Source organism: Amblyraja radiata, chromosome 4, assembly GCF_010909765.2.
Source record: "Amblyraja radiata isolate CabotCenter1 chromosome 4, sAmbRad1.1.pri, whole genome shotgun sequence".
NCBI lineage: Eukaryota > Metazoa > Chordata > Chondrichthyes > Rajiformes > Rajidae > Amblyraja > Amblyraja radiata.
In genome coordinates, this window is record NC_045959.1 from 75,831,132 (window position 1) to 75,857,528 (window position 26,397).

The 26,397-nt window shown below is 50.5% G+C and overlaps 1 long non-coding RNA gene across 1 annotated transcript; it reads left to right on the forward strand.

The window, feature by feature from the left end:
* Positions 1–857: 857 nt before the first annotated feature.
* On the forward strand, positions 858–26,151 carry LOC116972284. The gene is made up of 4 exons (XR_004411760.1): positions 858–989; positions 8,547–8,553; positions 9,637–9,642; positions 26,141–26,151. It is a non-coding gene; the product is annotated as an uncharacterized LOC116972284 (long non-coding RNA).
* Positions 26,152–26,397: the final 246 nt, after the last annotated feature.

Sequence of the window (26,397 nt, forward strand, 5' to 3'; positions counted from 1 at the left end):
TTGTCGCATGCTCGTGGGACAGGCCCTTAAGTGTGCAAATAACATGCACACAAGAATTCACAATATAACATGATTTTTTAATCTCATTGTCATGAATTTATAGGCCAAATGGAAGGAATTTAGTGTTTAATTCCCGTAAATTAATGGCCATTTTAATCCTCTTGCGAGTGAGATCTTGTGGAACGTGATCGATTGGAACGTTGCGGTTTGTGGTGAATTTAAACCCCATATCGGCAGGAAAAACACTGCCGGTTCGTATATTTATATAATCACATTTTCGCTGATGAAATTTTGATTAGAGTAATCCTAAGAAGCAAGTTTATATGTAAAATAAACGATTTACCTTATGTTTTGTCCCGTATGGGAGATCCGTCCCGCTGACGGCGTAAGAAATAGATTTTTATTTTACTCCAGCGCTTAAATTGTCCCGCTGTTTAAATTTTTTTTTTCCGAGATCAGCAGTCGGAACAATTATTCAGCATCAGTTAGTAGCCCGAGAAAATATATCTCGGACAGGCAGGAGGAAAACGGCATTTTAATCCCGCCCCCCCCTCAAAGGCGCCAAAGTCGCGCACACGGCCAGTGACAGAACTGCAGCGCCGCTGAAGGTAAGTTTTGTAACATACCTACTTCATCCACTCTTTATATGTTGAGTCACACATCCCTGGTTTAAATTCACTATCCAAAGCTATCCATCTTAAAACGTTTTGTTGTTTATTCAGTTTAAGTTGTCTGGTAAGAGTGAACCAGGGTTCTAAAGTAAATATCGTTATTGGATCGATTATACTCCTGATTTATCCAGGAAGCGCTTTTTCTCCCAAGAGTGTTTGGATGTGGAAGTCTGGGATATATGTCTCAATCTCCATCCACCTGGCTATATAGCTGTCCTCACACCAATTAATTAGTGGTCGAAGTTGGGCTGCATAGAAATATATCCTAAAATTTGGATGTGCCATTCCACCTTTGTCCTTTGGCAACTGGAGTGTAGTGTTTTGAATTCTGGCCTTCTTTCCTCCCCAAATATATCTAGATATTAATTTATCCCATTCCGTGAACTGTTTTAATGGTATCTCTATTGGCAGAGATTGAAACAAGTACAATAGCCTTGGCAAAATATTCATTTTCACCACGTTTATCTTACTACTAAAATCCATTGGGTAGGTGGACCATCTTTCTATATCCTTTCTTATGTTTTGGTTGATGTGATATTTTTTGTTATATGTACCCCTTGGTATTTGATTGATTTTGAATCCCATTTAATATTATACTTTTGCTTGATTTCTTCTGGCGGAACACAATTAAATAGAAGGGTTTGAGTTTTTGAAATATTCACTTTATATCCTGCATAAAAATTAAATTTCTCTATGATCCCCATCATCCTTGGAAATGAGGTGTTTAGTTCCGCGAGATACATCATTACGTCATCTGCAAAAATTTTATGTTCTCTAAATTTTATAGTTACTCCTCAGTTCCCTATCTTGACGAATCGCTTGAGCCAATGGTTCAATATATATAGCAAACAGGGTAAGGCTAAGACAATATCCCTGTCTCGTTCCTCTTCCTAACCCAAATCTCTCAGATAAGGACCCATCCAGTTAATATTTAACTATAACCGTGCTGTTGTTCGTGAGCATGCCAACAGTTAACCTCCAACTCCAAATTCTTTTGTTCTCTAATCTCACCACAGTCCTGCCCCCCTTACCGCGTGATTGGTTGGCCCAGATCATGCCCAGTCCACTCGAGAGTTCGAGCCCGACCAATGAAGGTTCGATATCAAAATTGCTCTGCCAGCCACAATCCTTTAATACTGAGGATATGACCTCTTGTCCTAGGCTCTCCCACTAGTGGAATCATCCACTCTATCTAAGCCTTTTACTATTCGGTACCGGCCACTGTGCTGTCAGCCACAGACAGTTCACGCAAAACTTTTATTACAGCTCCCTAGAAGGATTCCGGAGCCTGGGTCCACGAGTACGTCCGGCTGAGACATTCAAGTATAGTGCTGGGGAAGGGGTTTTGAATCCCCTTTGTTTTAACCTTGCTTGCAGTGCAGTGTGCTTACACCATTTCCTCACTGGTAGCACTTCTACCTCGTGAATCTGTTCCCTTGCTTGGCATCTGCGTTGGATGGCCCTGGAGGTGGGTACTTGAGCTCAATGGGTACATCCGGAGCTCCGGGTGGCATGTCTCTCCGTTCAGTGCGGGTCCAGCTCTCGATGGTCGAGTCGTCGTTGGGAGCTGCCTTAAATCAGACCTATGACCTGGTGTCGTTGGCTGTCAGCCGGGGAGGTCGGGCCTCGGGTCTGGAGACTGGTGGCGGCACTGGACTATCCCGGAGGCAGGTGCCTGCGCTCGGCAAGTGCTTCGCAAGGTTGGGCCTATGGGGCAGGCAGCTCCGTTGGTCAGGTCGTCCCGAGGCTCCATGTGGACGATATGTCGTAGGTCAGGTTGGTCGTGATTGGCCTGAGGGGTGAACGAAAGAAGCATTCGAAATGTAGGTATTGATACCTGTGGGTCAGGGACTGTGGACGGTCGGGTCCAGAGGTCGAGTCGTGGGATCGGTAGCACTGAAGGAAGGAGAGTAGAGTCGGCTGGTGGTTCTGGGAGGAAGGTAGGCCGCAGGTCTTGTCGCTCTAGGCCTCACTGGTTGGGTTCTCTTGGTACCAGGAGTCAGCGCGGTAGGTCTTCTGGTCCCGGGCGTCAGAGAATGGACAGATTTGAAAGGAGATTAAGAAGAGCATAGTTAAAGTAAGAAATTTAATCTCAGAGTGGAGATTAAAAAGAACGGAGTGATTGTAATGCGTGATTGCAGATCCATTTTTGTGACTAGCACACAAAGAGTTGCCTGGGTTGGGTGCCATCTTGGATCACCCAAAGATCAACTGGGTGGCGAGAATTACTCACCAGAAATAAATGCCCAAAAACGAAGGCAAAGGAAGAAAAGTTTATCATAACATAGAAACATAGAAAATAGGTGCAGGAGTAGGCCATTCGGCCCTTCGAGCCTGCACCGCCATTCAATATGATCATGGCTGATCATCCAACTCAGTATCTTGTACCTGCCTTCTCTCCATACCCCCTGATCCCTTTAGCCACAAGGGCCACATCTAACTCCCTCTTAAATATAGCCAATGAACTGGCCTCAACTACCTTCTGTGGCAAAGAGTTCCAAACAGGCATGAAAATCATTCAGTTGTGTGCATCATGGTACAAAGGTAAGGTGTCTGCTGAGGACTGACTGATCTGCGTTGGACAGGGGAGGGATGCAGAGAACCTGACAGGGATAGGGCTGGGGTCAGACCCAGGCTCTTATTAGGTCAGGTGGGGAGGTACTGTGGAGTCAGGATGGGGGCTCAGAGGTTAAGGGTGTATGGTGTGGGAGTGGGGCGGTAGAAATGTGGTTAACATAGGGGGAAGAGCAGCTGAAGAGCAGTCAGTATCAAGGTCCCCAGTTTCAAGGCAACAGGAGTAGGACCATGAGAGTCACTCAGTTGGAGTTAGTAGCTCCGGCCTAGAAATGATTGGGGGTGCTGTTTAATCAAGCAGAGTTCCCTAACAGAAGTATCTTATTTGATCACAAACAGGCAGTCATGCCCTGATTCCATTTGTTCCTCTGCTGGTTTAGCAAGAAAGGATGCTAGATTGATGTGGTAGATTGCATAAGGTCTGTGTGCAAATGGGATGTCGCCTTGCTACAGGATCAAGCTTTGAAGAGTAATATGCCACCGGTCGATGTTGCTCGCCATGTTTGAGTAAGAACTGCAGTGGAGCAATCAGAGAGGATTGTGCAGTATAACTGGAACAGTCATTCATAAAGTGGCCTTCCTAATGCTGGTGCCTGTAACAGAGACTTTTTCAGATTTTCAAAGGCTTCTTGAGCTTCCTCAGACAATTGAAACTTACCCTCCATATCAGTGTATGGCGTCACCCTCCATATTTAGTGTCCAGAGCAATGTTGGGTTCCACTGTCGACAGTAGTTTACCATGCCGAGCCACTCTCTCATTCGCTTTGCCTCCCGTGGTGCAGGGAATTCACAGATTGGTTCGACTCGGCTGTTCTCCAAACTCTGCTCTGTTGCCGATAGTATTACACCAAGAATCTTCACCTTCTGTTGGGCCACTAAGACTTTTGTTTGGGAAACTACATTTCCCAGTGCTGATAGATGATTCAGCAACTGAGTGGTGTCTTCGCGGTTGCTTTGTTTATCCTGGCTGGCTACAAGTAAATCACCCACATATTGAATTAGTGTGGAGCCACATCGAAAGCTTAAGGTTTGTAGCTGTCCTTGGAGACATCTAGAAAACAATGTTGGAGGATTCACGAATCCTTGAGGCAATCAAATCCATGTGTACTGTTGTTTGTTGTAGGTGAAAGCAAAGAGGTAATGACTGTTCTGATGTAGAGGTAGGGAGAAGAAAGCATGCTGTAAGTCCACTATTGAAAAGATATGTGCCTGTGCTGGAATTTGGGCTAAAATATGGGCTGGAGTAGACACCAGTGCATGAAGCAGTTCTACTATGACATTAATGGACTGCAAGTCCTGGACAAATCTATACTGATTCGGTTTCCCTGCTTTGGGTACTGCGAGGATCAGCATGTTGCAGAAGGAGTGACATTTTACTAGAATGCCCTGTTCTAGCAGTCCCTGAATTAACTTGCCAATGCTTGGTATTGCCTGCTGCTTCAGCGGATACTGTTGTATAGAAGGCAGTGTTATGTTTTTCTGGAGAGCAACCTGGATGGGGTCAATCTGGATGGGGCCATCCTACCTGAGTAGGGTCTTCTGCCCACACCTGTGGGTCCACATACTCTTGTACCTTGTTCCCCAGATGATGGCGTAAACGCGATGTAACCGTTCGTGGTGACTGATAGAATAGAACAATACAATTATTGGGTAATTCTTGCTCCTCGCTCGCGTTTGGATTGGCCAGACCGATTGCTCGCTGAACCATAAATCCTAAGTCTTTTGCATGAGATGGGAAGTTCACTTTCTTTGTTATATGCGGGGTGACCCCAGATGCCTGTTTCCACAATTCCGGAGGTACCTCAGCATATTCTGCTGTTCCCTGTAGTCAGTCACTAAAGCCTAGAAGTTTACATCCCACCTGGTTTGTTCTCGGGACTTGAAAAAGGTTTCCAGCTCTCTATTTCTGCCACTCCAGTCATATGACAGGGTAATATGAATTGGGGGCTCATCTTCCAGATCTGGGGACCACCAATGGTGTGTCACTGACAGGTAACACTTTATTTTTAGCCCATGAGGTTACAGTTATCCCGTTATCTCCACATTCAATTTTCAACTGGAAGGCACATAGCAAATCCCGATATAGCAGATTACAATCCAGACCTGTGGTGATTACAAACTGATGTTTCACTGTCCCACTTTGGAATGTTACTTCAACTGGCATAGAGATGGGGTATTGGCATACCTGTCCTTGGAATCCGGACAGTCTCTTGGTTTCGTCAGATTTAGGAAGATTGTAAATGGACTGAATAGATGACATGGATGCCCCTGTGTCCACTAAAAAGGTGCACCTTCTTCCCGCAACTTGTAATGATAAAACAGGCTCCTCCTCAGTGTTGCACCCGTTCACTACTAAATTGGCCAGTCGGTTCTGGGATTATTCTGGGAGAAGATATCACCCCCGACCTCGATTTCTTTGCCAACCTCCCCTTTGCTCATGCTGATAGCCCCCTGGTGTTTTCGTGTCTGGTCCCAATGCTCTGCTCTTTGGCTTTGGGGGAAACATAGAAAAATAGGTGCAGGAGTAGGCCATTTGGCCCTTCGAGCCTGCACCGCCATTCAATATGATCATGGCTGATCATCCAACTCAGTATCCTGTACCTGCCTTCTCTCCATACCCCCTGATCCCTTTAGCCACAAGGGCCACATCTAACTCCCTCTTAAATTTAGCCAATGAACTGGCCTCAACTACCTGCTGTGGCAGAGAATTCCAGAGATTCACCACTCTCTGTGTGAAATTTATTTTTCTCATCTCGGTCCTAGAAGACTTCCCCCTTATCCTTAAAATGTGACCCCTTGTTCTGAACATCGGGAACAATCTTCCTGCATCTAGCCTGTCCAACCCCTTAAGAATTTTGTAAGTTACTATAAGATCCCCTCTCAATCTTCTAAATTCTAGCGAGTACAAGCCGAGCCTATCCAGTCTTTCTTCATATGAAAGTCCTGCCATCCCAGAAATCAGTCTGGTGAATCTTCTCTGTACTCCCTCTATGGCAAGAATGTATTTCCTCAGATTAGGAGACCAAAACTGTACGCAATACTCCAGGTGTGGTCTCACGAAGGCCCTGTACAACTGCAGTAGATCCTCCCTGCTCTTATACTCAAATCCTTTTGCTACGAATGCTAACATACCATTCGCTTTCTTCACTGCCTGCTGCACCTGCATGCCTATTTTCAATGATTGGTGTACCATGACATCCAGGTCTCGTTGCTTCTCCCCTTTTCCTAATCGGCCACCATTCAGATAATAGTCTACTTTCCTGTTCTTGCCACCAAGGTGGATAACCTCACATTTATCCACATTATACTGCATCTGCCATGCATTTGCTCACTCACCCAGCCTATCCAAGTCACCTTGCAGCCTCCTATCATCCGTCTCACAGCTAACACTGCCCCCCAGCTTAGTGTCATCCGCAAACTTGGAGATGTTGCATTCAATTCCCTCGTCCAAATCATTAATATATATTGTAAATAGCTGGGGTCCCAGCACTGAGCCTTACGGTACTCCACTAGTCACTACCTGTTATTCTGAAAAGGACCCGTTTACTCCTACTCTTTGCTTCCTGTCTGCCAGCCAGTTCTCTATCCACATTAATACTGAACCCCCAATACCGTGTGCTTTAAGTTTGCATACTAATCTCTTATGTGGGACCTTGTCGAAAGTCTTCTGAAAGTCCAGATCCACATCCACTGGTTCTCCCCTATCCAGTCTACTAGTTGCATCCTCGAAAAATTCTATAAGTCGTCAGACGTGATTTACCTTTCATACATCCATGCTGACTTTGTCCAATAATTTCACCACTTTCCAAATGTGCTGCTATCCCATCTTTAATAACTGACTCTAGCATTTTCCCCACTATCGATGTTAGACTAACTGGTCTGTAATTCATTGTTTTCTCTCTCCCTTTTTAAAAAGTGTGGTTACATTAGCTACCCTCCAATCCTCAGGAACTACTCCAGAATCTAAAGAGTTTTGAAAAATTATCACTAATGCATCCACTATTTCTGGAGCTACTTCCTTAAGCACTCTGGGATGCAGCCCATCTGGCCCTGGGGATTTATCGGCCTTTAATCCAATACAATACAATACAATCAGTTTTATTCGTCACATTGCACATAAAGTGCAAGTGAAATGAATTTGCCAGCAGCGGTACAATGAGAAAGAACACACAAAAACGCAATAAAATTTGAACACAAACATCCACTACAGCATTCATCACAGTGGTGGAAGGCACAAAATTTTGCCAGTCCTCCTCCATTTTCCCCCGTGGTCGGGACCTCAACACTCCGCAGTCGCCGCTGCGGGCGTCCAGATGATAAAAGTCAAGGTAAGTCCTGAATCGGTGCCTCCCCCACCGGAGACCGCAGCTTCAGATTGGTGTAGGCCGCAGGCCAGTGGTCGGTAATTTAGAGTTCGCGCTGCAGCCAGAAGCACCGCAGACTGCAGGGCCGGCAGTCGAAGTCGAAGCTCCCCTCCAGGGATCCCCAGCGAGGAACCCCGCTCCCGATGGTAAGTCCATGCCGCGCCCACGGTAAAAGTTGGCCGCGGGCCGGCAGTCGGAGTGGAAGCTTCTTCCTCTCCCGGGTCCCCAACGTGAGATCCCGGGCTGTAGACGCCACGCCAGCTGGAGCTGTGCAGATCGCGGCTTCAGGCTGCTGGCTGCCGTGGGCAAGCGAAACGGAGCGCTCCCCTCCGGCGAGCCCCAGCTAGGGCTCGCCCACTCACGCCGAGAGTCCACGCTGCACCCGCCGCTGAAGCCCCGGGCGCGTCTCCAGGAAAGGCCGCACCGATCCTTGTTGTTAGGCCACGGGGGAGGCCTAACAACATGGAAAAAGTCGCCTCTCCGTGGACTCATTCAATTTACCTAACACCACTTACCGACTAACCTGGATTTCACTCAGTTCCTCGATCTCATTTGACCCCCGGTCTCCTGCTATTTCCGACAGATTATTTAAGTCTTCATAATAATAATATCTTTTATTGTCATTGCACGTCAGTGCAACGAGATTTAGTGTGCAGCTCCACTGATGTACAAGAAAGGTAAATAAATACAATACATAAATAAGCAAGCTGAATTGATTGACGTGACCATCTGAGGGAGACTATCCAAAGGGGGTGGGTGGGTGGGGGGGCACTCATTAGGGCCGGTTCAGAGCCGCTATAGCTCTTGGGATAAAACTGTTCCTGAGTCTGGAGGTTCGGGCGTAGAAGGCCTTGTAACGTCTGCCGGAGGGAAGTAGTTGAAACAGACCGTGGCAGGGGTGTGATGAGTCCTTATGGATGCTGAGGGCCTTCCTGAGGCACCGCGTGTGGTAACTGCCCCCCAAGGCTGGTAGCTCTGTCCCGATGATCCGCTGCGCTCTGTTGACGACGCGCTGAAGAGCTCTCCTCTCCGCCTCCGTGCAGCTGAGATACCACACAGAGATACCATACGTTAGTATGCTCTCTGTGGTGCAGCAGTAGAACGTTGTCAGCAGCTGTTGGGGCAGACCAGTCTTTTTTAATGTCCTCAGGAAGAACAGTCGTTGCTGTGCCTTCTTGACCAGCGCGGCGGTGTTTGTGGACCATGTGAGGTCTTCTGAAATGTGAGTACCCAGAAACTTAAAGCTGGACACTCTCTCCACACTTCCCCGTAAATGGAGATTGGGGCGTATTCTCCAGAATGGGACCTCCTGAAGTCAATAATCAGCTCCTTGGTCTTGGAGGTGTTTAGTGCCAAGTTGTTATTGGCGCACCAGTCCGCCAGGTTCTGCACCTCCGCTCTGTAGTTTGTTTCATCACCGTTGGTGATCAGCCCAATCACTGTTGTGTCGTCTGCAAACTTCACGATGGTGTTGGTGTCGAATGCAGGGACACAGTCGTGAGTGAAGAGGGAGTAGAGCATGGGGCTTAGTACACAACCCTGTGGTGTGCCGGTGCTCAGGGTGATGGTGGAGGACAGGTGCGGGCCCAGTCTCACTGCCTGCGGTCGCTCCGTGAGAAAGTTCAGGATCCAAGCGCATATCGGTGAGCTGAGGCCTAGCTGGTGGAGTTTGGTGGTGAGCTTGGTGGGGACGACCGTATTGAATGCAGAGCTATAGTCAATGAAGAGCATCCTCACATACGTGCCCTGTCTGTCCAGGTGAGTCAGGACAGTGTGAAGGGCCAGAGAGATGGCATCCTCTGTCGATCTATTTGCCCTGTATGCAAATTGATGGGAGTCCAGTGAGGCAGGGATGCTGGATTTAATATGGGAGTGGACCAGCCTTTCGAAGCACCATAGGGATTGGAGTCAGGGCAACCGGCCGGTAGTCATTGAGGTTGGTGATTTTGGACTTTTTCGGCACCGGCACTATGGTGGCTGTTTTCAGGCACTTGGGGACCGTTGCCAGAGATAGAGATAGATTGAAGATTCTCGTGAATACCTCCACCAGCTGTCCAGCACAGTTCTTTAATACTCTTCCCTGGACTCCATCCGGGCCTGCAGCCTTGCGTGGATTGATCCTACGCAGAGCGCACTGTACCTCCTGAGTGCTCAGTGTTAAGGCCTGTCCCTCCGCTATGGCCGGGGTTATTCCACACCTGGTGGTGTTGCCAGTTTCGAACCGGACAAAGAAGGTGTTTAGTTCGTTGGCCAGTGTGATATCACCGTGGGGGCAGGCGGGGCTGCTCTTGTAGTCAGTGATGTCCCTGACACCCTGCCACATGCTTCTGGTGTCCGCGGTATTGAAGTGGTCTTCTACCCTTTGCCTGTGGATGACTTTGGCCTTTTTTATGCCTCTGTTCAGGTTCGACCTGGCCGCACTGTAAGCAGAAGTGTCCCTGGATTTAAAGGCGTTGTTGCGTGCCCTTAGCAGATCCTGATCCTCCTTGTTCATCCAGGGTTTCCGGTTTGGGAACATCTCTATTTTCTTGTCCACTATGACAGTCTCCACACAGCAGTTGATGTAGGAGAGCACAGTGGATGTGTACTCCTCCAAGTCTATCTCTGTACCACTGGTAGCCTGTTGTGCAAACAGGTCCCAGTCGGTGCGATCAAAGCAGTCCTGGAGTTGTAGGGTGGCGTCCTCGGGCCATATTTTGACCATCCTTATTGCAGGTTTGGTCTTGCGGATGAGGGGTCTGTATGCAGGCAGTAGAAACAGTGAGAGGTGATCGGATTGTCCCAGGGATGGGCGGGGGAGAGCTCTGTATGCGTCCTTGATGTTCGTGTACACTTTATCCAACGTGTTTGAGCCCCTGGTAGGGCACTGCACATGCTGGTGGAATTTGCGGAGTGTGGCACGTAGGTCGACCTGGTTAAAGTCCCCTGCAACAATGTTTCATTAGTGAAGACAGAACCAAAGTAGTTATTCAATTGGTCTGCCATGTCCTTGTGCCCCATGATCAATTCACCTGTTTCTGACTGCAAGGGACCTACATTTGTTTTAAGTAATCTTTTTCTCTTCACATATCTATAAAAGCTTTTAGTCAGTTTTTATGTTCCCTGCCAGTTTTCTTTCATAATCTATCTTCCCTTTCCTAATTAAACCCTTTGTCCTCCTCTCCTGGACTGAATTTCTCCTAGTCCTCTGGTAGGCTGCTTTTTCTGGCTAATTTGTATGCTTCAACTTTTGTTTTGATACTATCCCTGATTTCCCTTGTTATCCACAGTTGCACTACCTTCCCTGATTTATTATTTTGCCAAACTGGGATGAACAATTGTTGTAGTTCATCCATGCAGTCTTTAAATGCCTTCCATTGCATATCCACCGTCAACCCTTTCAGAATCAATTGCCAGTCTATCTTGGCCAATTACGTCTCATACCCTCAAAGTCACCTTTCTTTAAGTTCAGAACCCTTGTTTCTGAATTAACTATGTCACTGTAGCGTGTGTCTTGGAATAAAGCACGGAGTCGTGTTTAGAGAGAGACACTTTTTATTCTGATCCTCCCGGTTGTAGGGAAGACCAAACGAGAGAAAGATGGCACCCAAACCCCAGCCTTTAAAGCCTCCGGCTAAGGGCCGCCTCCGGACTGAACCACTCCTGTGCCGAGGGGTTCGACACTAAGGTGGCACGACCCTTGGGAGCCGCCACAGGACCCCCCCCCAGAACCAGAGGCACGAAACGCACCGGCGGGCGAACGACCCGGCCGGCCCGTGTGCGGAAGTTAGCCGCTCGTGGGGCTTGCGGAGGCATAGGTGGAGGGACAGGACGAGGGACCGGCGGGAGGACAGGTGGAGTGACAGGCGGAGGGAGCCGTGAAGGGGGGCGCCCTCGGGGCCGAGGTTGGGCAACCAGCACCGGCTGGTCAATGACCAGGTGTGCCGGCTTCAACCGGTCGATCGACACTGCCTCCGGCCGGCCCCCCATGTCCAGGACAAAAGTCGACTGCCCGTGTTCCAGCACTCGGAACGGACCCTCGTACGGCCTCTGGAGTGGAGTCCGGTGGGCATCACGGCGCAGGAAGACGTACGGGCAGTCCCTGAGGGCTGATGGCACGTGTGGGCGAAATGTCCCATGGCGGGACGTCGGGACGGGTGCGAGCCTGCCAACTTGCTCGCGAAGGCGCTGTAGGGTGGATGAGGGCGTTCCCTGCTGCCCCGGCGCCGACGGCACGAACTCCCCGGGCACCGTGAGTGGCGACCCGTTAACGAGCTCCGCCGATGATGAGCCCAAGTCCTCTTTGGGAGCAGTCCGGATGCCCAGCATGACCCACGGCAACTCGTCCATCCAGTCCGGGCCGGAGAGTCGTGCCTTCAGTGCTGCCTTCAGCTGCCGGTGGAATCTCTCCACCAGACCGTTAGCTTGCGGGTGGTAAGCCGTGGTGTGGTGTAGCCGCACCCCCAGCAAGTGAGCCATGGCTGACCACAGCTCGGAGGTGAACTGTGGCCCCCGGTCTGAGGAGATCTGCGCCGGCACCCCGTAGCGAGCAATCCAGTGCGCGGACAACGCACGAGCACACGTAGCCGTTGAAGTATCGGTCAACGGAATGGCCTCCGGCCACCGCGTGAAGCGGTCCACCATTGTAAGCAGGTGGGTGATGCCCCAGGACGGCGGGAGAGGCCCTACAATGTCTATGTGGAGATGGTCGAACCGCCGGTGAGGTAGACCAAACTCCTGGAGCGGCGCACGGACATGGCGCTGGATTTTTGCCGTCTGGCACGGAATGCAGGTGCGAGCCCAATGGCCAACCTGCTTGCGCAGACCGTGCCACATGAAACGAGCGGCCACTAGTGCCGTTGTCGCCCGGATTGATGGGTGAGCCAGTCCGTGGATCACCTCGAACACCCTCCGGCGCCAGGTGGCAGGGACGATGGGGCGCGGCTGACCGGACGACACATCGCACAGGATTGTCACTCCCCCAGGACCGAGAGGGACATCCTCAAGGCGGAGGCCGGAGATGGCAGTCCGGTAGGCGGGCACCTCATCGTCCGTGAGCTGTGCCGCCGCCAGAGCAGAATAGTCCATTCCGGGCGCCACCTCGAACACGGCGTTGATAGCGGGCCGGGACAATGCGTCGGCCACCCGGTTCTCTTTCCCCTTGATGTAGCAGATAGATGTCGTGTACTCCGATATATAGGCCAATTGCCGCTGCTGTCGTGTGGACCAGGGATCGGAAACTTTCTGCAGGGCGAAAGTGAGCGGCTTATGGTCGGTGTAGGCGGTGAACGGGCGGCCCTCCAGGAAGTAACGAAAATGGCGCACAGTCAGGTACAGAGCCAGGAGCTCACGATCGAACGCGCTGTACTTGGTCTGCGCACGGTTGAGGTGCCGACTGAAGAAGGCCAGGGGCCGCCAACCTCCGCCCGTCAGCTGCTCCAGCACAGCACCAACCGCCGACTCCGAGGCGTCCACCGTGAGAGCAGTCAGGGCATCTCCCCGCGGGTGTACCAGCAGTACGGCCCGAGCAAGGGCCTCCTTCGCGCCGTCAAAAGCTGCCTCCGCCTCGTGGGTCCACTCAACGCTCTTGTGCTGCCCACCCGCCAGAAGTTGATACAGGGGCCGCATGATGTGGGCCGCGGATGGCATGAAACGATGATAAAACGCCACCATGCCGACAAATTCCTGCAGGCCACGCACCGTGCGTGGGCGGGGAAACCGGCGGATGGCGTCGACCCTGTCAGGCAGGGGAACCGCGCCTTGCGCAGTCACGCGGTGGCCGAGGAAGTCAATTTCATTCACCCCAAAACGGCACTTGTCCAGGTTGATGGCCAAACCATGCTCGCTGAGCCGCTGACAGAGCTGCCGAAGGTGAGTACAGTGTTCCTGTTGCGAGCGGCTGGCCACCAGGATGTCGTCCAGGTACACGAACACGAAATCGAAGCCGCGACAAACCCCGTCCATGAGGCGCTGAAAGGCCTGTGCTGCGTTTTTGAGGCCGAACGGCATCCGAGTAAACTCGTAAAGCCCGAATGGCGTGATGATCGCCGTCTTCGGCACGTCATCCGGGTGAACTGGGATCTGATTATAACCCCGTACCAAATCCACTTTGGAAAAAATCGTGGCCCCAGCCAAATGGGCCGTGAAGTCCTGGATGTGGGGTACGGGGTATCGATCCGCTGTTGTTGCCGCGTTCAACCGTCGGTAATCCCCACATGGTCGCCAGCCCCCGCTTGACTTGGGGACCATGTGGAGTGGGGACGCCCAAGGGCTGCTTGAAGGGCGGACGATCCCCAAGGCCTCCATCGTGCGGAATTCCCGCCGTGCCAGACGCAGTTTATCTGGTGGCAGTCGCCGTGCTCGTGCATGGAGTGGTGGGCCGGTAGTCGGGATATAATGCAACACTCCGTGGCTGGGGGTTGCTGATTGAAACTGCGGAGTGAGAATGTCAGGGAACGCAGCCAAGATACGTGCAAATCGGGAGTCCACGGACGCCAGTGGCCGTCCCACTGGTTGATCCACACGCAACGTGATCGGCTCCATCGTAGTGGCGTTGATCAAACGCTGACGTCCGACGTCCACCATGAGGGAATGCGCCCGGAGGAAATCGGCCCCGAGCAATGGTTGGGAGACGTCGGCAATGGTGAAGCTCCATGAGAAATGGCAGGAGCCGAGCACGATGGGAACCATCCGCAGTCCATATGTGCGGATGGGGCTGCCGTTCGCCGCGGTGAGGACGGGCCCCCGCTTACCGGAACGAATGTCGGCCAGCGAAGGGGGCAGGACGCTGAGCTCCGCTCCTGTATCCACGAGGAAGCGGGTCCCGGAGCGCTGATCCCAGGCAAAAAGGCGATGAATTTGGCCGGCCGCCGCGGGGACTATTGGCAGCCGGCCCAGGCGTTTCCCGGGAATGTGCATGGCTGGCGGCATTGTTGTGCTGCAGCACCCCAGCGTTGATGGTAGTAGCACAAACGTCTCCTGTTGGAGTCACTTGGAGCTTGCCTGCTCCTGCTGGTGGTGCCTGCCGCTTGCTGGCGCTGGGCTGCAGGTGCAGTACCCCTCACTGCCGCTGGGGGCGATCGTACGGGCCGTCGGGCTGGAGCTGTCACTCCTTCCACATCTCCCCCGCCCCACCGGGGGAATTCGGGAGCTGCTGGGGTGACATCATCGGCGTACCTGCTGACGGCGAGCGCGTTGACGTCATCAGGGCGCGTCGACCTCAGCGCGACCCCGTCTCTGCTGACGCCCAGCGCGCTGACGTCATCAGGGCGCGCCATCCACAGGGCGTCGGCGCGCCTCCCGAGGGCCCGAAGGTCGGCAAACGAGACGTCGGTGAGCTGCAGACGAATGTAGGCCGGCAGCAGATGAAGGTATGTATACTCAAACATCAGGCACGGCATGTGCCCGTCTAGTAGAGCCACCATCTCCTTTAGGAGGGAAGATGGCCGCCGGTCGCCCAGGCCCCCCATATGCAGGAGCCTACCTGCCCGCTCCATCCTACTCAGTCCGAAAATCTGGAGCAGGAGCTCTTTCAGGCCGAGGTATTTATTATTGTCCGGGGGGTCTGCGAGGAAGTCCGTGACCTCTTCAGCCGCATCTTGGTCGAGGGCTCCCACCAGGTAGTAGAAACGGGTGGCATCGACCGTGATGCCCCGCAGGTTGAACTGGGCCTCCGCCTGCTGGAACCAGATGAGCGGCCGGGTGGTCCAGAACTTGGGCAGTTTAACGGAGACCGCGTCCAGAGACAGGGCCAGGCCGGCCTGTGAGGAGGTAGGGCTTTCTCTGTTCTCCATCATGACGCCAATGGAGCGTCGGGGTCACCAATGTAGCGTGTGTCTTGGAATAAAGCACGGAGTCGTGTTTAGAGAGAGACACTTTTTATTCTGATCCTCCCGGTTGTAGGGAAGACCAAACGAGAGAAAGATGGCACCCAAACCCCAGCCTTTAAAGCCTCCGGCTAAGGGCCGCCTCCGGACTGAACCACTCCTGTGCCGAGGGGTTCGACACTAAGGTGGCACGACCCTTGGGAGCCGCCACATCACTCTCCATCCTAAAAAAGAACTCAACCATATTATGGTCACTCTTGCCCATAAGGTCGCTCTCTCGTTGGTTCCTCTACATGTTGATTTAGAAAACTATCCCGCATACATTCCAAGAAATCTTCTTCCTCATCACCCCTGCCAATTTGATTCACCCAATCTATATGTAGATTGAAGTCACCCATTATAACTGTTTTACCTTTGTTGCACGCAATTCTAATTTCCTGTTTGATGCCATTCCCAACTCCACTACTACTGTTAGGTGGCCTGTACACAACTCCCACTAGCGTTTTCTGCCCCTTAGTGTTTCGCAGCTCTATACATATCGATTCCACATCCTCCAAGCTAATGTCCTTCCTTTCTATTGCGTTAATCTCCTCTCTAACCAGCAACGCTACCTCGGAACATAGGGTGGCTGTAAGTGGGGGCATATGGTCCATTGTGGTGACCTGTATACCCTTGTTCTTGTCTCTCCACCCATCGTGGCACACAGTACTGGGGTTCCGCTTGGTCTTCTTGCAAATGAAACATAAATAAACCAAAGGAATAGTTAGATCTCAAGCCGGGTGTTGAGCAACCAGGTTGTTGTCTCTGCGACAATGTCTGCCAGGCCCTGAGCTCCATTTGGTGGGTGGTAGAGCGGGCACTCAGAGATGACATGGTTGGCTGTCTGTTCTGCTCCGCATTCACAGCCTGGGCTCTAGCAGAGTCCTCATCTCCACATGCTGGCATTGAAACGCCCAACTCCAGTACGAAGTCTGTTGAGCTTCACCCATGCTCCTCTGGGGAGGTCAAACCCTGGACAGCTTTTATCTGGTGAAGAGACGTAGCTGTGTAGTGGAGATGAGGTTGTCTTCCACTCCAATGACCACTTGGTGGCTATCCAGTGTGCTTTTGTCTCAGCTGGCTGGATGGATGCTAGGAGTTGTTTTCCACGTGGAGCAAAGGGGTGACAGGACCTCAGTTGGTGTGGCCTCTGCTCTCTGCTGATAGCCTGATGGAGGTGATCTGGGTCCATGGCACAACGAGATAGTGCCAGAGCTGTTGCTTGGTAATTGCTGGCATCTGGAACAGCTCTCGATCCCTCCTTCTTCATGACATACTCCATTTTTGCTTTAACCTGGGGCTAATTGTCCTGTCCCTTACTATCCTTCCAATGATATTTAACTGGACGGGCCATTTGACTGACTATTTTCAGACCAGTCCATGTTATTCGTTTTTATTGCCTGTGCAACAGCGGCTGGCAGGCTGTTTATTAAAATGGCACAATACTGGGGTGAGTTCGCACCGTTCTGATAATTAACATCTCCCGACTGATATATATATACATCTCTGAAAATCTTTCCAAAAATTCTTCTGCTCCCTGTCCACTTAGGGGTCTAATTCTAATATCCAAAATTTTAGAGAACCAATGGGTTTCTGCAGAGTGGTAGTAAGGGCAGTTAGAAACATAGAAACATAGAAAATAGGTGCAGGAGTAGGCCATTCGGCCCTTCGAGCCTGCACCGCATTCAATATGATCATGGCTGATTATCCAACTCAGTATCCTGTACCTGCCTTCTCTCCATACCCCCCTGATCCCTTTAGCCACAAGGGCCATGTAGTGGCCTGGTCAAGGTCAGGAAAAGACCGGACACCAGGCGGATTCAAGAAGCTTTTTAATTCCAGCAGTCCGAGTACACACCACGACACCCTTATCTCTACCCCTAGGGAGTCGTCAGGAAACCCCGTGGCAGACCAACGCCCCTGTCCCTCAATCGGCGAGGGGGATGATCCAAGGAGTGGCCTACCCCCCAGGGACCGCCACAGGACCCCCCCCCCCCAAGTACCCGAGGTACGAAACGGACAGGAGGGCGTACACTGCGGCCAGCCCGGGTGCACACAACGCTCGGCCCCGGAACAGGCGCCTGGTCAACAAGTGCGGGGGACGAAGTAGCCAGAGGAGGAGGTACCCTAGACAGAGGCCGCCCTCGCTTTCGGGGCAGCGCTACCAGCGCCGGCCGATCGATATCGATATGTGCTGCTTCAACCGCGCAACTGAAACAGTCTCACGCCGACCCCCCATGTCCAGGACGAAAGTTGACGAGCCATGTTCCAAGACCCGGAAGGGACCTTCGTACGGCCGCTGTAGAGGTGTCCGATGTGCATCCCTGCGCAGAAAAACAAACTGGCAGTCCTCCAGAGCAGAGGGAACGTGCGGACGGAAGGACCCATGACGAGACGTGGGCACCGGCGCCAGCTTGCCCACCGTCTGCCGAAGACGTTGCAGAGCGTCCGAAGGCTGCTCCACCTGGCCACGTGCCGGCGGGATGAACTCCCCGGGCACCGTTAACGGAGACCCATACACCAACTCGGCGGAGGAGGAGGCCAAGTCCTCCTTGGGTGCGGTGCGTATCCCCAGCAAAACCCACGGTAGAGCGTCTACCCAGTCTGGGTCAGTGAGCCGCGCCCTCAGGGCACCCTTAAGCTGCCGGTGAAACCGCTCCACTAGGCTGTTCGACTGCGGGTGGTACGCTGTCGTGTGGTGCAGACGAACACCCAGGAGGCGTGCCATGGCCGACCACAGCTCTGACGTGAACTGAGGCCCCCGGTCGGAAGTTATGTCCAGTGGAACACCGAATCGGGCGATCCAGTGCGCCAACAATGCTTGAGCACAGGTGGTTGTTGTGGAATTCTGTAGCGGAATGGCTTCAGGCCACCGCGTGAAGCGGTCCACAACGGTGAATAGATACGTCATGCCCTGGGATGACGGCAGCGGCCCCACGATGTCCACGTGAATGTGGTCGAAACGTTTATGAGGAATGGGGAACTCCTGCAATGGCGCGTGCGCGCCCAATGTCCAACCTCCTTCCGCAGCCCGTGCCACATGAAGCGGGAGGCTACCAGGGCTACTGTCGCCCTGATGGAGGGATGTGCAAGTCCATGGAGCACCTCAAACACCCTGCGCCGCCAGGCGATGGGGACGATGGGTCGCGGAACTCCAGAGGAGACATCGCACAGCAGCGTGGTACCCCCAGGGCCACAGACAACATCCTCCAACTGCAGGCCTGAAACCGCCGTACGATAGGCGGCCATCTCCTCGTCGACAAGCTGAGCGGCTGCCAGGGCGGAATAGTTGATCCCCTCACCGACTTGGAGAACTGTGTGGACTGCAGGCCTTGATAAGGCATCGGCCACCCTGTTAAATTTGCCCTCAACGAACCTGATGGAGGTAGTGTACTCGGACACATACGCCAACTGCCTCTGCTGCCGGGCAGACCACGGGTCTGATACCTTGGCGAACGCGAAGGTTAGCGGCTTGTGGTCCGTGAATGCAGTAAATGGTCTCCCCTCCAGAAAATAGCGGAAATTACGTATGGCGAGATACAGGGCAAGGAGCTCACGGTTGAAGGCGCTGTAACGACGCTGAGGACCACTGAGATGCCTGCTGAAGAAGGCAAGTGGCCGCCAGCAACCCTCAACGAGCTGCTCTGAGTCTCCAAACGCCTCAGGAAGGACGTCCACTGCTTCCAGGTTGTGATGGTGAGAATTCCACAGCTCGTCGGCTTGTTCACCCAGCGCCTGCATGTCGGTAAACGGATCCCTGGCGAGCTGCATGCGAATGTCGGGAGGCAGCTGCTGCAGGTAGGCATATTTAAATAAAAAGCACGGCTCATGGTCCCCCATTAGGGTGAGCATGTTTTCCAGGAGGGCAGACGGCTGGCGGTCGCCCAGGCCGTCCATTCTGAAAATGCGAGCTGCCCGCTCGGCGTCACCCAGGTCAAACCTCCTGATGAGAAATGCTTTAAGGCCAGTATATTTGTTTGTTACCGTGGGGGCCCTGAGGAAAGGCTTAACTCGCCTCGCAGATAGTTGGCCAACCACGTAATAATATTTAGTCTCATCCTGTGTGATACCTCTCACAGCAAACTGTGCCTCTGCCAGCTAGAACCAGGTTTCGGGTTCTTCGGTCCACAGAGTTGGGAGCTTCAACGCAATGGCGTTATTATCCATCACGATGCGTGATGAACGACGCGGGGTCACCAGTGTAGTGGCCTGGTCAAGGTCAGGAAAAGACCGGACACCACGCGGATTCAAAAGAAGCTTTTTAATTCCAGCAGTCCGAGTACACACCACGACACCCTTATCTCTACCCCTAGGGAGTCGTCAGGAAACCCCGTGGCAGACCAACGCCCCTGTCCCTCAATCGGCGAGGGGGATGATCCAAGGAGTGGCCTACCCCCCAGGGACCGCCACAGCCACATCTAACTCCCTCTTAAATATAGCCAATGAACTGGCCTCAACTACCTTCTGTGGCAGAGAATTCCACAGATTCACCACTCTCTGTGTGAAAAATGTTTTCCTCATCTTGGTCCTAAAAGATTTCCCCCTTATCCTTAAACTGTGACCCCTTGTTCTGGACTTCTCCAACATCGGGAACAATCTTCCTGCATCTAGCCTGTCCAACCCCTTATGAATTTTGTAAGTTTCTATAAGATCCCCCCTCAAACTTCTAAATTCTAGCGAGTACAAGCCGAGTCTATCCAGTCTTTCTTCATATGAAAGTCCTGACATCCCAGGAATCAGTCTGGTGAACCTTCTCTGTACTCCCTCTATGGCAAGAATGTCTTTCCTCAGATTAGGAGACCAAAACTGTACGCAATACTCCAGGTGTGGTCTCACCAAGACCCTGTACAACTGCAGTAGAACTTCCCTGCTCCTATACTCAAATCCTTTTGCTATGAATGTTAACATATCATTCACTTTCTTCACTGCCTGCTGCACCTGCATGCCTACTTTTAATGACTGGTGTACCATGACACCCAGGTTTTGTTGCATCTCCCCCTTTCCTAATCGGCCACCATTCAGATAATAGTCTACCTTCCTGTTTTTGCCACCAAAGTGGATAACCTCACATTTATCCACATTATACTGCATCTGCCATGCATTTGCCCACTCACCCAGCCTATCCAAGTCACCTTGCAGCCTCTTAGCATCCTCCTCACAGCTAACACGCTCCCCCAGCTTCGTGTCATCCGCAAACTTGGAGATGTTGCATTCAATTCCCTCGTCCAAATCATTAATATATATTGTAAATAGCTGGGGTCCCAGCACTGAGCCTTTCGGTACCCCACTAGTCACTGCCTGCCATTGTGAAAAGGACCCGTTTACTGCTACTCTTTGCTTCCTGTCTGCCAGCCAGTTCTCTATCCACATCAATACTGAACCCCCAATACCGTGTGCTTTAGGTTTGTATACTAATCTCTTATGTGGGACCCTGTTGAAAGCCTTCTGAAAGTCCAGATATAACACATCCACTGGTTCTCCCTTATCCACTCTACTAGTTACATCCTCGAAAAATTCTATAAGATTCGTCAGACATGATTTACCTTTCATAAATCCATACTGACTTTGTCCAATGATTTCACCACTTTCCAAATGTGCTGCTATCCCATCTTTAATAACTGATTCTAGCAGTTTCCCCACTACCGATGTTAGACTAACTGGTCTGTAATTCCCCGTTTTCTCTCTCCCTCCCTTTTTAAAAAGTGGGGTTACATTAGCTACCCTCCAATCCTCAGGAACTACTCCAGAATCTAAAGAGTTTTGAAAAATTATCACTAATGCATCCACTATTTCTGGGGCTACTTCCTTAAGTACTCTGGGATGCAGCCTATCTGGCCCTGGGGATTTATCGGCCTTTAATCCATTCAATTTACCTAACACCACTTCCCGGCTAACCTGGATTTCACTCAGTTCCTCCATCACATTTGACCCCCGGTCCCCTGCTATTTCCGGCAGATTATTTATGTCTTCCTTAGTGAAGACAGAATCAAAGTAATTATTCAATTGGTCTGCCATGGCCTTGTTCCCCATGATCATTTCACCTGTTTCTGACTGCAAGGGACCTACATTTGTTTTGACTAATCTTTTTCTCTTCACATATCTATAAAAACTTTTGCAGTCAGTTTTTATATTTCCTGCCAGTTTTCTTTCATAATCTATTTTCCCTTTCCTAATTAAGCCCTTTATCCTCATCTGCTGGACTCTGAATTTCACCCCGTCCTCTGGTAGGCTGCTTTTTCTGGTTAATTTAGAATAGAATAGAATAGAATAGAATAGAATAGAATATAGAATAGAATAGAATAGAATAGTATAGAATAGAATATGTTTATTGTCATTGCACAAAACTGAGCAACGAAATTCCATTTGCTTCTCCTCCGTTAAAAGAAATACAACACAACAACCAATACACATATGTACAGTTAATAGTAAAATAATAGATACATTTAAAAAAAATTTAAAAGAATTTAGCGGTATTCCTCGAAGTTACTTCTTGCTTCCCAGTGTTCACTATTGGAGTTAAGCTCTTTTACCGCACATGGGTAGAAACTATTTTTTAGTCTACCGGTGCGAGCCTGCAGAGACCTGAGTCGCCTCCCAGAGGGTAGCAGAGTAAAAAGGTGGTTGGCAGGGTGGGATGTGTCCTTCTTGATATTTATGGCCCTGCGCAAGCATCGGGCCTTGTATATGTCGTCTAAGGAGGGCAGGTTAGCGTTTGTAATGCGCTGCGCAGTTTTTATAATTCCCTGCAGCGCCCTCCTCTCAGCCACAGTACAGCTGGCAAACCACACCAGGATTCCGTAGGTGAGGATACTTTCCACGGCGCATCGATAGAAGGACAGCAGCAGCGGCTGTGAGAAGTTAGCTCTCCGTAGAGACCTCAGGAAATACAGCCGTTGATGAGACTTCTTCAAGAGAGTGACGGTGTTCATTTGCCATTTGAGGTCCTGAGAGATGTTTATTCCCAGGAACCTAAAGTCGTTGACTCTCTCCACCATGTCTCCTTTGATGTATAAGGGAGCAGGTTCCTCTCTCCTCTTCCTCCTGAAGTCAACGACAAGTTCTTTTGTCTTTGATGGGTTTAGTACCAGGTTGTTTTTGGTACACCAGACGGTCAGTTTTTGGACTTCATCCCTGTAGGCAGACTCGTCATCGTTGTTTATCAGTCCCACCACAGTCGTGTCGTCCGCAAACTTGATGATCCTGTTTGTACTGTGTGTTGGTATACAGTCGTAAGTGTATATTGTATACAATATTGGACTCAGCACACATCCTTGTGGCGCACCTGTGCTAAGCGTCAGGACTGGGGAGTAATTGGACCCCATCCTGACAGTCTGTGGGCAGTCTGTTAAAAAGTCCTTAATCCATCCACATGTGTTTGCATTAACACCTAGATCAGACAGTTTGTCCACCATTCTGCTGGGGATGATTGAATTAAATGCAGAACTAAAATCTACAAATAACATCCGCACATATGAGCCAGGACGCTCCAGATGTGCCAGTGCAGAATGTGGAGCTGTGTTGATGGCATCTTCCGTTGACCTATTAGCTCTATACGCAAATTGATGCTGATCCAGGGTGGGTGGGAGTGAGGACTTAATGTGGGCCAGGACCAGCCGTATGCTTGTATTTGTATGCTTCATCTTTGGTTTTGATACTATCCCTGATTTCCCTTGTTATCCACGGATGCACTACCTTCCCTGATTTATTCTTTTCCAAACTGGGATGAACAATTGTTGTAGCTCATCCATGCAGTCTTTAAAGGCCTTCCATTGCATATCCACCGTCAACCCTTTAAGAATCAATTGCCAGTCTATCTTGGCCAATTCACATCTCATACCCTCAACGTTACCTTTCTTTAAATTCAGGACCCTTGTTTCTGAATTAACAATGTCACTCAAAGGTTCAAAGGTTCAAAGATTATTTATTAGTCACATACACCTAGGTGTAGTGAAATGCTTCTTGCCAATGCAGCACATGAAGAAGGAATACAGATATAACATCAATAAGAGTTTTAAACACAAAGAACATCCTAAAGAACATCACTCTCCATCCTAATGAAGAACTCAACCATATTATGATCACTCTTGCCCAAGGGGCCACGCACAACAAGACTGCTAACTAACCCCTCCTGCTCTCTCGTTGGTTCCTCTACATGTTGGTTTAGAAAACTATCCCGCATATATTCCAAGAAATCCTCTTCCTCAGCACCCTTGCCAATTTGATTCACCCAATCTCTATGTAGATTGAAGTCACCCATTATAACTGTTTTACCTTTGTTGCACGCATTTCTAATTTCCTGTTTGATGCCATCCCCATCTCCACTACTACTGTTAGGTGGCCTGTACACAACTCCCACTAGCGTTTTCTGCCCCTTAGTGTTTCGCAGCTCTACCCATATCGATTCCACATCCTCCAAGCTAATGACATAGAAACATAGAAACATAGAAAATAGGTGCAGGAGTAGGCCATTCGGCCCTTCGAGCCTGCACCGCCATTCAATATGATCATGGCTGATCATCCAACTTAGTATCCTGTACCTGCCTTCTCTCCATACCGCCTGATCCCTTTAGCCACAAGGGCCTCATCTAACTCCCTCTTAAATATAGCCAATGAACTGGCCTCAACTACCTTCTGTGGCAGAGAATTCCAGAGATTCACCACTCTCTGTGTGAAAAATGTTTTCCTCAACTCGGTCCTAAAAGATTTCCCCCTTATCCTTAAACTGTGACCCCTTGTTCTGGACCTTCCTTCCCATTGCGTTAATCTCCTCTCTAACCAGCAACGCTACCCCACCTCCTTTTCCTTTCTGTCTATCCCTCCTAAATATTGAATATCCCTGGATGTTCAGCTCCCAGCCTTGGTCACCCTGGAACCATGTCTCCGTGATCCCAACTATATCATAGTCATTAATAGCTATCTGCACATTCAACTCATCCACCTTATTACGAATGCTCCTTGCATTGAGACACAAAGCCTTCAGGCTTGTTTTTACAACACTCTTACCCCTTATACAATTATGGTGAAAAGTGGCCCTTTTTGATTTTTGCCTACGCTCACACATTTAAGAAACCCTTTCCCTTTAACTCCATCCTCGACTATCTCATTTGACACCCCACCCCCCTTATTCAGTTTAAAACCACCCGTGTAGCCGTGGCAAACCTGCCTGCCGGAATGCTGGACCCCCACCTGTTAAGATGCAATCCGCCCCCTTTGTACAGTTCCCCCTTACTCCAAAACAGATCCCAGTGATCCAAGAATCTAAATCCCTGCCCCGTGCACCAGTTCCTCAGCCAAACATTCAGGTCCCGCATGTCCCTGTTCCTGCTCTCGCCAGCACGAGGAACTGGAAGCAAACCGGAGATAACAACCCTGGAGGTCCTGCTTTTCAGCATTTTTCCGAGCTCTCTGAAGTCACGCTGCAGAATATTCATCCCCTTCTTTCCGACATCGTTTGTGCCGACATGCACTACCACTTCCGGCTGTTCACCTTCGCCCTTGAGGATTTTCTGCACTCTGTCCATGACATCCAGGATCCTGGCACCAGGAAGGCAGCACACCATCCTCGAATCCCGTCTGTTGCCGCAGAAACCCCTGTCCGTACCTCTCACAATGGAGTCTCCCACTACAATGGCGTTGCCTGACGTTGGCCTCTTTGGTTTTGGCTCAACAGCCCTTTTTGCTTCGCAAGCCAGTCCGCCGCTCGGTGTAATAACGTCTTCTGACCCGACAGCTTTTAAGTGGGTGAACCTGTTCACAAGAGGTACAACACCCGGGGACGTTTGCATTCTATGCTTCCCTCCCTTGTTCACCGTCACCCACCTTCTCTCTTCCAGTACCTTAGGTGTAACAATCTTACTGTAGGACTTGTCGAGGAACGACTCAGTTTCTCGGACGAACCTGAGGTCATCCACTTGCTTCTCCAGTTCCCCAACACGGTCCCTCAGGAGCTGTACCTGGATGCACTTCTCACATTTGTAGCAGCCAGAGGCACCAGCAGTGTCCTTGACCTCCCACATACTGCAAGCATCACACTGAATCAGCTTGCTTAACATCTCCTTCTATCGTCTCTCCCTCTTCAGCATTTTGTGTAGCCTCCTCTCCTCAGCCTCCTCGCCGAAGACTTTCGAGCCAAAGACTCGCACTTTTCTCACAGGGCACTTCCCTCAAAAGGCCGCTCACTCACTGCCGCTTGCTAAGAGCCGTCTTGCTTATATTGACTGATAAATTGCCTAATTTACCAATTTACAAACCAAATTCCTCAGTTTTCAAATGTTTTCCCCCCTCTGACTCACTTCTTTCCTCCCACTTTGGCTAGAGCCAATCAGTGTTTTCTCCTGCTTATCTTTGTTGCTGTTGCTTCCAAATCCACAGCAGCTCTGAGTAAAGTCTGCCTGTGCTTTGCCTCTCCTTTTCAACTGTTTTCCCCCCTCTGACTCACTTCTCTCCTCCCACTTGGGCTAGAGCCAATCAGTCTTTTCTCCTGCTTATCTTTGTTGCTGTTGCTTCCAAATCCACAGCAGCTCTGTGCTGTGCTCTGGGCAAGCAGGTTAGCTAGTGCATCATGAGTTGGGGATCTTAAGTTAACCAAGAATCTCACATGTTCTACTGTCAATCAAAGATCTTATAGCGGAGCAAGATAGGCTATTCCTGCGAAATACAATGGGTTGACGTGTAGTACGCTACGGAGGCAATCCTGGGCGTTTTTCTCTGCCCATTTTAGTAACCTGATCCTTCCGACCCGACCCGACTCGCAATGTAATCTTATAGCGGAGTTATAGGATCTTTGGATGTAATTCTTTTAGTTGTCACCTCTGTTAATTCTTGTCACGAATAAAATTTTACTCTGGTAATAGTGTTATTTTTAATGTTTTTTAAATAAATTCTTTTTAAATGGTTCATAGGCTGTGTTTGAGTAGATTTTGTGTAAAATGGAACCTAGCCGAC